Raw genomic sequence first — 12,524 nt, forward strand, 5'->3', positions numbered from 1 at the left:
TTCAGTCGAAGTCGAATCGACTAGGACATCGATATAAGTGGGACGGTGCTGTCGAATGACAATACGTCCTTCCGCCCCGCAGCATCGTGAATTTTCAAGTGATAAGCTTAAAAAAAAAAAGCTTAAGTTAAGTTTTATCACTAATCAAATTGCAAGTCTCTAAGAAAGAATATACTTAACAATTGGAACTTCCCGGGTGGTCCTCCGCCTGTAGAGGCTGGTCCTTCGCGATCTGAATGCGTAGCAAGGGGTTCTTCACTACCAGGAACACGCTGGTATTGACGGATTATCGCGAGACTGACTGTAGAGCTCGACCATTCCAGGAGTTTCACCTTCACGCGAGATGGTAAGCGATTGGAAGTCCTCAATCTTAGCTTCATCTGATACCACTGGTGTGTAAATCGGATGTTGTATGCGTATGTAGCGAGTGCCGGAAGGTCCCCAAGAACAAAGAACTCTACTTTTTGCTTAAAAACCAAGAGAGAAAATTTGCACGACATGAAGCAAGAAGACTAATTGGGTACAATCTCCCCCCATGCCTTGTGTGAGTACTCCACAAAGCATGTATTTAATATATTATTCATCTCCAAGCTCAAAAATAGCCCAAATTTACAATTACCATGCTTTAGCTTTTGTGTTTGTTTTTGTCCAAATAAAGAATAAAGTGGTTGGGCGCCCAGAGAGTCAGGCTGTGTCCAAATACAATGTCCAATAACAAATATTTAAATTGTGCGTCCATGCGCATACAAAATAATAAATATATGTCAAACACTTTAATAAATAAGCGCGTCAAAATAAATATTGGCACCACGCCTAAGATGCGCGCCCATAAAAAAATGATGATTTCTTCTAAAAAACTTGAATACACGCTATCACCCAGTGCTTCCCAACGCCACTTGCTCTACACATCAACTGGAGCATTCTCAATTGTTAGAAAAATAATAAAATTAAACCAACAAAAGTAAATACCTAGCAGTCTTCAACTACAAAATAAATAAATTGGTTAGAACTTAGTCCTAACCTTAATTTATTACGAGTGCGCACTCTAAACTCATAAACGTCCATTAATTTAAATATATATTTTACAAAATCACCAGCTATGGAATCACCCACTTGCACATTAAATTAACGAGACACCGGAAAAGGACAGGTGTTCCCATTGACTTTTGCATAAGGAATCCACCTTGTGTATGAGACTCGACAATAAATATAAATTTACGAAATCCACTGCAAAACCTCATGGAATCCACCGTGGAATATGCCTCCTGGCATCAGCAGTGCTTATGATGCTCGTGAAGTATTGATGGATTGATTTCATTGTTGTGTTCCTTTTCTTTTCACATTTTTCTCTTCTTGTCCTTTTTTTTTTTCTTATATTTTCTTTTTTCTTCTTTTTCTTTGCCTTTTCCCTCTCTTCTATTTTCTTTTTCCGTTTTTCTCCTTTTTTTTTTGAATTATAAAGGGAGCACACTAAGAGGCATCCCGTTCATGAGCAAGAGCTAGGTTGTATGGTGGCTCAAGGGCTTTGCTTAGGAAGTCCCTACTCTGCATACACCCCTTCAAGTTAGCTCTTACATTGAGTGGTGTAGATGATAAAAATGGGTGGTTATACCCAGTGAATGTATTGTCACTAATGTTTTCTAATAGGTTCATACAAAATGCTGGCAAGAGGGTGGCTCTCATCACGAGGCACATCATTGCACAACTATCTATGCCGACATGGATATAAAAAAAGAGGAGTGACAACTGCTCTTCTTTTGTAGTAGGTTTTTTTAAAAATAATATTTGCAAACAGACAGAGAGTTACAAGTGGTGATGAATGCGAGATCAGGGTATGAGGAGAAGTCTTTGAGAAATCCTACTATGGATAGGTAGAGGTTCCTTTTAGTGAAAATCAGGCTTTCTTCAAGGATCGAGGCATTTATGTTGTAGATTAGAGGGAAGTCATACCTACCATGTACCTCCCGGTTGAAGTCAACTCCAATCCTCCTCGGATAGGGTATGTAGGTAGGTTCATCCCTTTCATGCAGTAGGGTGCTACAAAAAGCCATCCAGGCCTGCAAGTTAGAGTCCCATATGTTTCTGCACCACCTAGGCTGAGCCTCATATCCCTCCACTCTCTAGGGTACATCCACTGCCTTGTCTTCCCAGTAGTCTCTGCAAGTTCCTGTTGCCACCTTGTGGGGTGCCTCATTCTTTTCTCTAGCCATCTCCTTCCTAGTCTTGTTGAGAGCTTTATGACATCCTCCACCACCCTTGGAGATAGTACCCTATCCAATGCATGAGGAAAGGTGAAGGAGAACTCAAAAGGGTGGCTGTGATTTTCCCATTGCTCCCACACTGCAAGTTCTTGGCCCCAGTTCTGACAGGGTCACACTCCTTGCTTTGAGGGATGGCCGCTTGTGGAACTTGCATTGTCTTGGCTTGGAGCTTCCTACGGGCGAGTTCCACCTATTCTTTTCATTTGTGCCTCATCTCCACCATCCATTTAGGTGACATAGCTTCCTCCTCTTACTCTTCTGGTTCTGCTTGTGGCTACAGAGAGGGGGGCTCGGTTCATGCACTTATTTTTCCTCTTGTTGGTCAAAATCGGGCCCTTATTCTTGGATTGGCTCAGTTGGCTTTTATGGAGGCTGCTACTCTGACTCCCCAAACCCTAGCAAGGCAAGTTTCTATATGAGGTTAAGCCAGCTAAGATTAGATGGGCTCGTTGCTCCTCTACTCCCATGTTGGTGCTAGGCTTGGGTGCCTTGGCATGGAGTCCATGTTGCAGCGCCCTCCTTGCCAATTCTAGTTTTCTTTTTACTTCCTCTAATGTTTCTTCTCCTCTTGATTGCATGACATTCAGCATTGTGCTAGAAAAGGCTCGTTGTTGCTCTAACATTCCTGTCTTGTGATAGCTGCAGCTTTGCTTTCTGCCACCAAGAGTATTCATTCTCGGAATGGGCCAGCTTGGAAGATAAGTCTTTGACTCTATCTTTGTTCTTGGATGCCCATTCCTTTGCTATTTCTTTTATTTGCTTTAGCCCCTGATTTTGGTACTGGGCTAGGGTGGCGATCACCTGCTCTTGCTCCCGCCACAATGCATGCATTTGTTGTTGCTCCTAGTTCTTGCATTCTACTTATTCCCTTAGTATAGCTTGTTCATGGAGAGTTGCTTGAAGTTGGTTGTGTAGCTCTAACAGCTTCTTTGTGGTCTCCTCATCTCTTTGAGTCTTTATCGCATGCAGCTCCTTCCTTGCCTCTTCTCTATGCATCTTCAACTCAATTTCCAACTCTAGATGCCTGTTTCTGGAGTTGAAGGCACATATGTTTTCTAGGGCAATGTGGTTCTCTCTTTCTTCATTGTTTAGATCCTTCAAACTCTCCTCTCCTTCCCTTGCCTTTAAGGCCTCTTTTAGTGCAATTGTCTCCCTGTTTAAGATGGTAATTACCCTTGTTCTTTCTACCTTGTAGGCTACAAAGGCAATCTTCTCTTCTTCTAGATCTGCAAGGGTGTCCTCTATCATCTTGTTGAGTTGGCTTTGAAGCTCTTTTACCAATTCGTCATGATCTTCAGTGTTGCACACAGCTGAAGGTGCTGAAGTAGTTAACATTTCTAAATGGGTTACCTTTGGCCCTTGGTGTGATTCTACATTAGCTGTGTGCTTTGCTGACCTCTTCATTCCTACAAGGAGGGCTCCTTTGGTATAAAGGCAGGTGCAATTTCTTACAATTTACTTACTAAGTACTGCACCCAAGCCATTATGTTGCTTCCATTGACCACCCCTTTGATAGTATATTGTGTCGGGGTGATCATAGGCGTGGCCATGATTGGTGGGATTGTGTGTAGAGGGGCTTTACCCTTGCCTTCCACCACTAGTCTTGATCGTGCCTCTTTCACTCTATGCATGTGCTTGGCATGTCATCTCGTACTGGGATCATCATTGCCAATTCTTGACACTAGGAGGGTTGCTCCACTGATCTCTGAATGGCTACGGCTATTCGCTTCTCCTCCTGTTGCCTCGATCGCTCTTCCTTCTCTTCTTGTTTCTTCCTATGCTCTTCTTCAAGCCTTTTCGACTCCTCTTCCACCCTCTATAGTTTTCTGTTTTCTTCAAAGGTGGACCTAGTTCTTCTTATGGGGATTTTAAGAGTGATCTTTCTTCTCCCACCCTGACTCGACAGCTCTGAGCCTTACTGCTCTCACTGATGACTATCCTCTCACTAGAAGTTTCTCCTCTCCCTAGGAGGGTTGCTCCACTGATCTTTGAGGCTCTCCCTAGGAGGGTTGCTCCACTGATCTTTGAATGGCTATGGCTATTCGCTCCTCCTCCTGTTGCCTCAATCGCTCTTCCTCCTCTTCTTGTTTCTTCCTATGCTCTTCTTCAAGCCTTTTCGACTCCTCTTCCACCCTCTATAGTTTTCTGTTTTCTTCAAAGGTGGACCTAGTTCTTCTTATGGGGATTTTAAGAGTGATCTTTCTTCTCCCACCCTGACTCGATAGCTCTGAGCCTTACTGCTCTCACTGATGACTATCCTCTCACTAGAAGTTTCTTGCTTCTCGAGCTTCCGCCCACTTGGTGAGGTAGTCTATGGCAACAATGATGTACTTGGTGAGTATTGTGTTGTAGGGTTGATTGGATCAATGAAGTCAATTTCCCACTTCTCGAATGACTAGTGTATGATCATTGGGATTAACTCCATTTTGTTCTTATGAGTAGGGACTTTGGTTTGTTGGCACTCATCGCAGTGCTTCACAAACTTAGCTGCATCACGGAATAGCATTGGCTACTACAACTGAGACTAAAGCACCTTGTGTGTGCTATAATGTCTCCATTAAAATATACTCCAACAATCAAGCTATGTGCTTCCTTGAGCACATCATACATTTCATGTTCGTAGACACATCTCCTTAAGAGTCCATCCTGTCTTATTCGATACAATTGTCATGCAATCAACTAATAGGGTTGGACCTTCAAGATTAGTCTTTTTAACCTAGCTTTTTCCATGGGTCATTTTGACAATTTGTTCTCAAGGATGTGGACTATGTCATTCACCCAATATGGTGTGAGGTCAGCTCTAAACAAATCTAGTTCATTGGACATTCTAAAAAGATGCACATCTAGTAGGTCATCATTGATTCCTTGTTCCATAGCTTCTCCTGTGGGTATGCGGGACATATGATGTGCCATATAATATTGTTTTCCCTTGCGTAGGACTACATAGAAGTCAAATTTCAAAAGCAAAAGTAACCATCAAGCAATGCATCATGTTGCGCAAGGTTTGTTCACAAGATAAAGCAATGCTTGATGATCCACGAAGAAGGTAAAGGGAGTTGCTAGAAGGTAGTGTCTAAACTTCTTTAATATGGCAAACACTATGGCTAACCCTTCCCTCTCTGTTTTGGAGTAGCTCATTTCTGTCTCAGTGAGTTGTCTACTAGCAAAGCTCACTGGATAGTCTAAATCATGTTCACTAGGTTGGCACAACATTGCCCCCATGGCAAAGTTTGATGCATCACTGTGCACGTGAAAGGTTATGGACCGATCTGGGGCTCTTAAGATGGGAGGCAAAGTTAGAGCTTGTTTAAGTCTTTCATAGGTCAGTTGACATTCTTTGGTCCACTTGAATACTATTAATAGCTTGTACAAAGGTCTCACAATCAATGCATAGTTCAATACAAACCACCGGTAGTATCCTATGTGGCCTAAGAAACATTGAACTCCCTTGAAGTTGGTCAAAGGGGGAAGGTCTATAATCACCTTGAATTTAGAGAAGTCTGTGGTTGTTCCATTACTCGACACAACATGCCCTAAAACACAACCATGCTTCACCCAAAACTGACACTTTAAGAGGTCTAGTGAGAGACTGACTGTTCAAAGACTATTCGTAGCTTTTCTAAGTGCTCTTCCTAGTTGGCGTGGACACATACATCATCGACGAAGACTTCCATCCATTTTCTAAGCATGTCCTTGAATATGGCACACATGAGATGCTAGAAGGTGGCAGAAGCATTGGTTAGTCCAAATGGCATGACTATGTAGGCAAACACCCCCCATTTGGTGGTGAAAGCAGTCTTGTGCCTATCATCCAGATGGACTTGCACTTGGTTATAGCATGAGAAGCCATCCAAAAAATTGTAGGCTTCCTTTCCTGCCACTCTCTCTAGCATGTGCTCCGTGTATGGTAACAAGCAGTTATCTCTCTTTGTAGCTGCGTTGACCTTCTTGTAGTTTACACACACTCAAATCTTCCCATTCTTTTTCATGACTATGACTATGGGCGATACCTAGTATGTGTGATCTATCTCATAAATGAATCTTGCCTTCAATAGCTTATCAATCTCTTCCTTTACTGCGATCATGCTTAGGATTCATTCGTATGGTCTTTGCTTGACTAGTACCACTTTGGGGGTCATATGAATGTTGTGAGTCACTATGCTTTGATCTATTCCCTTTAGCTCTTTTAAGGACCATGCAAACACATCGACAAATTCCCTTAAGAGATTTAGAGATCATTCTCCTCCTCCTCAATTAGGTCATCCGCTATGTACACACGTTTAGGCTTGTCCTCCTCTCTCGCCAAGTTGACCTCCTTAACCTTGGCTGGTCATTCGATGGGTTAACTTGCTTGCCCTTTCCATTTGGCTCCTACTAGCACCACTATTTGATCATGCTTTTTGTACTTCATGAAGTGCTTGGGCAGGTCTTGGGGTTTCTTTTGTCATTTAGCTTCCGAAGACTTCGACTGTTTCTTTTTCTCCTCCTTTAGCTTCATGCACCTTAGATCAACTAGAAGGTCCCCCTTGGTGCGTCGGGTCCCAGGTGATCGAAGTATTTTGGGGTCACTATCAGAGCTCACCTCTGACTTGGAATTGTACTCACCTTCTTTAGTGGAAGAGGCTGTTTCTCCTAGTGGTTGCAACTTTGAAGTTGACTCCACTCCAAATAATGGTGTGGTGCAAGGTTGAACTAATCTCGTTCGTTTGTAATCTACCACCTCTAGGCCTTCTAGTCAAGCTTGATCACAATCTACCTTGTTGGCAGCTTCTTTGGTCACTTGACACGTATTGTCCTCTTGAGGTTTAGTGTCTGCTCTAATTTGCTCAATCACTCTTCCATCTGTGTCATATTCTATGGTCTCTACTTCCTCTTTGCTCTCCTCACTAATGCAAAATCAGTCTTTGCTCTCCTCACTAATGCAAAATCAGTCTTTGTATTGTCAGAATCCTCATATTGGGATTGTGTGTCACTTGTAGGGTTCCTATTCTCGAGCTCTATCTCACTTGTCACAAAAGTCCAGTTATATAACAGGTTTAAGTCATGCACATGTGCCACTCCATGCTCTCCATAAGATTCTTGAGGGGCTTTAAATTGACAGTTGGGTTGCCAGCTAGCTCACTTGAGAGGCACTTGAGGATTTTGTGAAGTTCTAATTTGTTTGCTGGGATGCGATAAGTGATTGGCATTGGTTGACTGATGGGACTCCCAGCCATCATGCACAAGGGGACTATGGTTAGGTTAGAAGCAATGGCATTGTTAGGGTTGCTAGTTGAGTCTACAACTTGAAACTATTCATCATCATCCTCCAATGAGAGATCAATGGTTGCCAACATGTGCATCCAATCACTCTCATTCTCAAGGAAAGAAATGTACCTCGTTAGAGGTCCATAATTGCTTCTAGCACTCGAGTCACCCTTTAGCAAGTTAGAAATGGCATCTAAGTCCACTGGTGAGGTTTCCCAAGTGTCCATCTTTACTCAAACTACTTCTGATATATTATCCAAGAATATTAGGCCATTACCCCAATCCTCTATCACTCTTGCATTCCTCATCTAAGTCCTACCTAGCAGGACATCATAATCCACTCCCTTTGTAAGTATGAAGTTTGTAGAGAATTGGATTTCTGCTCTCTTTAGAGGCCAATCCTTTAGGACTTTGAAAGGTCTAACCTTCATCCCATTCACTAGAGTGAGATTGAACCGTGTGGTTTTCAATCTTTTCGTGAGTAGCTGTAAGGTCGGCTTCTAAGGATCTTTCCCTATTGGCATTGCCTCCCATTCTATTTCTATCTAAGATGGCTAGGATCCTATGAATCTCGTGGAGCTCTCTCTCCTGACACAACCTTTGAGCCCTTTTCTCCTGGCTAGGATCCTATGACCCTCTTGTGAGCTCTCTCTCCTAACGCAACCTCTAAGCCCTTTTCTCTTGGCTATAACTCGCAATGCATTGCAATGGTATCCTTGCCAATATCCTCTCCTCCTTAACGTCAGCTATGATATTGGCTATTGGTCTTCCATGGTGCTCTATCCTTGTCTGCTACTTGTATTGTGTAACAAGTTGCCGAATAATGTTGTTTAGGTACTCTACCATGCTAAGGTTAAGATCAAGGCCGAGATTGCTCTCATTCAAGTTTGTGTCTACCACAGTGGCTGCCTCCTAACCCACTAGTGCTTCTATGAGGTTAATTAGGCCGACTAAAGTTGTATCCCTAATCTTGGCTAATCGTTCTCTTCCTCAGCGATCTGATGGGTCTATCTCCTCTAGGTCTTTATTCCCGGTGTCTTGGGTCACTCTTCTAAATTGGGGTTGTACTTCTACTGGTGGTTTCATTTTTAGCTTAATCCCCCTTGGTGGGTTCCTTGTTAATCCAATAGGTTTTAAATATACAACACTCATACACTAGTAGTGCGACTCGATGTACGTTGTGCGAAATTAGGCTTTCTAGCTTAAATATCTACAATGTCGAGTGTAACCTTTGATGAAGTCAACTGCATCCAATCAATTTCCTATCATCGCTATTTTGGAGGGGATTTGATTACTCCTAATAGTAAAAATTGGGTGCTCCATGGGTCATGACAGGTAGTTACAAGCATTCAGCCAAGTGGGTAAACTTAGGTCTCTATCTAGGGTAGCGGCCAATGGTATGTTCTTTTAGTCCCCCTTCAGATTGCTGGGTCAATGTTTTTGAGTACAAACAATTCTATGGTTTCACCTACTAGTTTGGATTTCAACCTGGTTGTTGGTTAGCTCTGATAGTAGGCCTCAAAGTAGCCAAAAATAGTCAAAAATAGGGTTCTAAACAACTTGTATGAGTCCCAGATTTGACCATTTGAGTCATAGATCCAGCCAAAAATAGTCAAAAATAGGGTTCTAAACAACTTGTCCGAGTCCTAGACTTGACCATTTGAGTCATAGATCTGGCCTTCCGAGTGGGCTCCTCAAGGTATATGGTTGCCCGAGTTGTAAGACTCGGACTCGGATGAGGGTTTCCCATTCAAGCATTTGAGCGATCGTCTGAGGCCCACAATTCGGCCATCTAAGGCCCAAAATTGGTCAGAGTCCAAGTGGTCAAACTCTTGTATGAGTTAGACATGTGAGTGGGCCAACTAAAGTGGCTCAAACGTTTGAGCCAGGTCAAAACTTGGCCATTTGAGGCTTGCAGTCCACCGTTCGAGCAGCACACGATATATGCCGAATGGGACAAGTATCCACTTCTATGTTTTAATAATCAATACTCAATGCATCTAGGATTCTAGAGCAATGCAACAATCAGCAATAAGGACTCAGAGCATGCTTGGAAGGCCTAGATGTGTCAATAGCAAAGATCATAGGTGCTGCTGTCTATAGACTTGTCACTCTCTTTCTCTCTCTCAATAGCTCTCTCTCAATCTCATTAAGTGCAAATGAACTCTCTCTTGCCCTTTTTCACATTTTGTGTTCTCTTGTTCTCCCTTCACACTCTATTTTCCTTCCTGGACATAAAAAATCTCTTCCCTTTCTTCCCATGTTCCCTTGTTTCCTGGTTATCTAGAGAGTTATCTTAACCTCCTTTTTCCTTATTTCCCAAGCCTTAACATCTCAAACCTGATCAAGATACACATCTTCTACTCTTACCAATGCATAGAAAGCTTTTTAAATCTAAATTAACCCATGAAAGAGATCGAATGGCCTTTGACTCCCTTGCTTCCTACCTAAAACCAAGTGCCATTTCAGAGATGAACTATTACTTCATCACTTGATTTGGAGTGCCAACACTCAAGCTTAAATCTATTGGTCGCGATAACGAAACCAAAATGTCCTTGCTCTCGCGAGCAAACCACCAAGACCCATGGACTGCTTATTGCTTCAAGTGTTTCAAGCCGAGAGCTATGGCTACCTCTCACATAGCCATGCACACTCTTCCACATGCCAATGTAGTGAGCTTACCCTCGAATTCGATCGAGTACCTCCTCCCATGAATTTGCCGATGGCTCCACAATCTAAGATGCATCCTCAAGCAAGCTTCATCCTCAAGCTCTGAGCTTCAACCTCCATAGCCATGCGTGCAAGAAGGGGAAAGAGAAGAAGAAGATGATGATGAAGAGAGGAGAAGAAAAGCTTCTCCACAGTCCCTCACTCCCTCACTCACACACACACACACACACACACACACACACTCTCTCTCTCTCTCTCTCTCTCTCTCTCATTCCCTCTCTCCCTCTCTCATGCACAAGAAAGAAGCAAGAGTAAGAAGCAAGAAGAGAGCAAGTTTGGCCACACACAAGAATTAGCTTCTTTATTCATTTCTTGACTTTTATACATGCCCTTATCCCCTCATTGGACGGCCATCCCCTTTTTGGTCTGGCCTTTTTCCATTCCTCTACTCTCTTTTTTTCCTCCGTCCTATTAGTGTAGGCCTCAACCTGCATCTCTCATTCTTTACAATTTGCACAAGAGAGAGCTCGACACTCTTCTACAAAATGAATTGCAATGCGCCAAGTGCTTCTCTTGCTAGCATATCATGGTGTGCTTATTATTGTGTGTTTCCTTTTACATTCAAGGCTTTTTCCTGCTCTTCATGTCTTCAAATTTTTTCTATGTGCCTTTCTCCTCTATTTTTCTCTTGGACTACTTCCATTTTCAATTTTTTCTATGTGCCTTTCTCCTTTGTTTTCCTCTTGGACTACTTCCATTTTCAAATTTTCAACTTTTTCATCTTGGTCTTTTGAGAGTGTAATAGCACTATTCCTTGGAAATATTGAAAAAGTATGGGATGACAACATGTAAGCTAGTTGACATACCATTTGATGGTGGTTGATAATGGATAATATGTTAAAGATATTACCATGTTTAGGAAAATGGTTGGTAGCTTGATCCACTTAACCATAACAAGACTGGATTTGAGCTACACACTTGGAGTGACAAGTTAACTCATGCAAAGGCCATGCAAGTCACACTTAGATGTTGTGGGAAGAGTGTTGAGGTATGTGAAGAAGATAGTGAGTTATGGCTTGTTCTATGAGAGAGAAACCAAGCTTACCAATTCATGCAAAGGCCATGAAAGTCACACTTAGATGCTATGAGAAGAGTGTTGAGGTATTTGAAGAAGATAGTGAGTTATGGCTTGTTCTATGAGAGAGGAATCGTGCCTACCTTGTTTTGATACACAAATGCAAATTAGAGAGGAAGTATTATGGATAGGAGATTTATGAGTGGATATGCTTTTTCATTTGATTCAACCATTGTGAGTTGGAGTAGCAAGAAGCAATCCACAGTAGCTTTGTCAAGCAATGAGTTAAAGTACATAGGAATAGCATTGGTAACTTGTGAGTAGATATGGCTAAGACTCCTTCTATGTGACATGGGGATTGAGATAGATAATGGACTTATCATATATTGTGATAACATAATTAACTTATGCTTGCAAAGTACCCGATCTATCATGCAAGAACAAAACACATTGAAGTGCACTATCATTTCATTAGAGAGAAAGTCATGGATGGGAAACTATACTTGGTAAATCTCAAAACCAATTACCAAGGCTTGGATATCTTTACCAAAGCACTATGTAAAGATAAGTTTGAGTATGTTAGAAGTACACTTGGGGTATTATGTTTGGAAGCTCATTCTGAGCTTGAGGGAAGTGTTAAGAAATATGGCATAGTTTAAGTTTATATCCTATGCTTATATGAAATAAAGAGTGGCTATATGTAAAGTGTCCTAAAAGTCAAAATATGTATCCACTTTGAAAGATACTCAGCCAGTGTGTAATGGAGAATGAAAGAAAGGCAAGAATGATAATGATGAAGAAGATGATGGATTGAGCCTCCATATCTTACGACATCTCTCTTCTATTGTGTATCTAAATTGTTTCCTTTCAATACTATTGTGAACAGATATGTCATTCTTCATAGTTTGGGGGAGCAAACTCTTGAAAGTTGATGCTTCTCTAATGCTTATATATATTGAAGGCTTAATTCTAGGATGATGTATTAATAGTTGGAAAGGCTCTAATATCGGTTAAAGCTTATTTTTCTCAACCATATTAATGGTTGGAAAGGCTCTAAGATCGGTTAAAGCTTATTTTTCTCAACCATTGGAAGATTTATTGTTATCATAAATAGTGGACAACAAGCTTATGTATTACATATCAGTGAAATACATGCTTTTATGCTACTCAAGAATGCTCTTGGATCCAATGCATGCTTACCACTATTGGTTATGCTGAATATGCTATTGCTTGAGCTTTGAACTTTGATTTCAAGCTTTGTTACATTCATA

At 41.7% G+C, this 12,524-nt stretch overlaps 1 protein-coding gene across 2 annotated transcripts in view; it reads right to left on the reverse strand.

Annotated features, from left to right (window-relative positions):
• Window positions 1-656: 656 nt before the first annotated feature.
• Window positions 657-12,524, reverse strand: part of LOC148016368 (Calcineurin-like metallo-phosphoesterase superfamily protein) — a 91,755-nt gene continuing 79,887 nt past the window's right edge. The window contains exon 10 of one of the 2 annotated variants that reach the window (XR_015688018.1): window positions 657-912. The gene's annotated coding sequence lies outside the window, so the exon portion shown is untranslated. The remainder of the gene's footprint in view (window positions 913-12,524) is intronic. The other variant, XR_015688019.1, reaches the window with a different exon arrangement.

This window comes from Lygodium microphyllum, chromosome 23 (assembly GCF_053477565.2).
Source record: "Lygodium microphyllum isolate KBCC chromosome 23, Lygodium_microphyllum_v1.1.10, whole genome shotgun sequence".
NCBI classification, from domain to species: domain Eukaryota; kingdom Viridiplantae; phylum Streptophyta; class Polypodiopsida; order Schizaeales; family Lygodiaceae; genus Lygodium; species Lygodium microphyllum.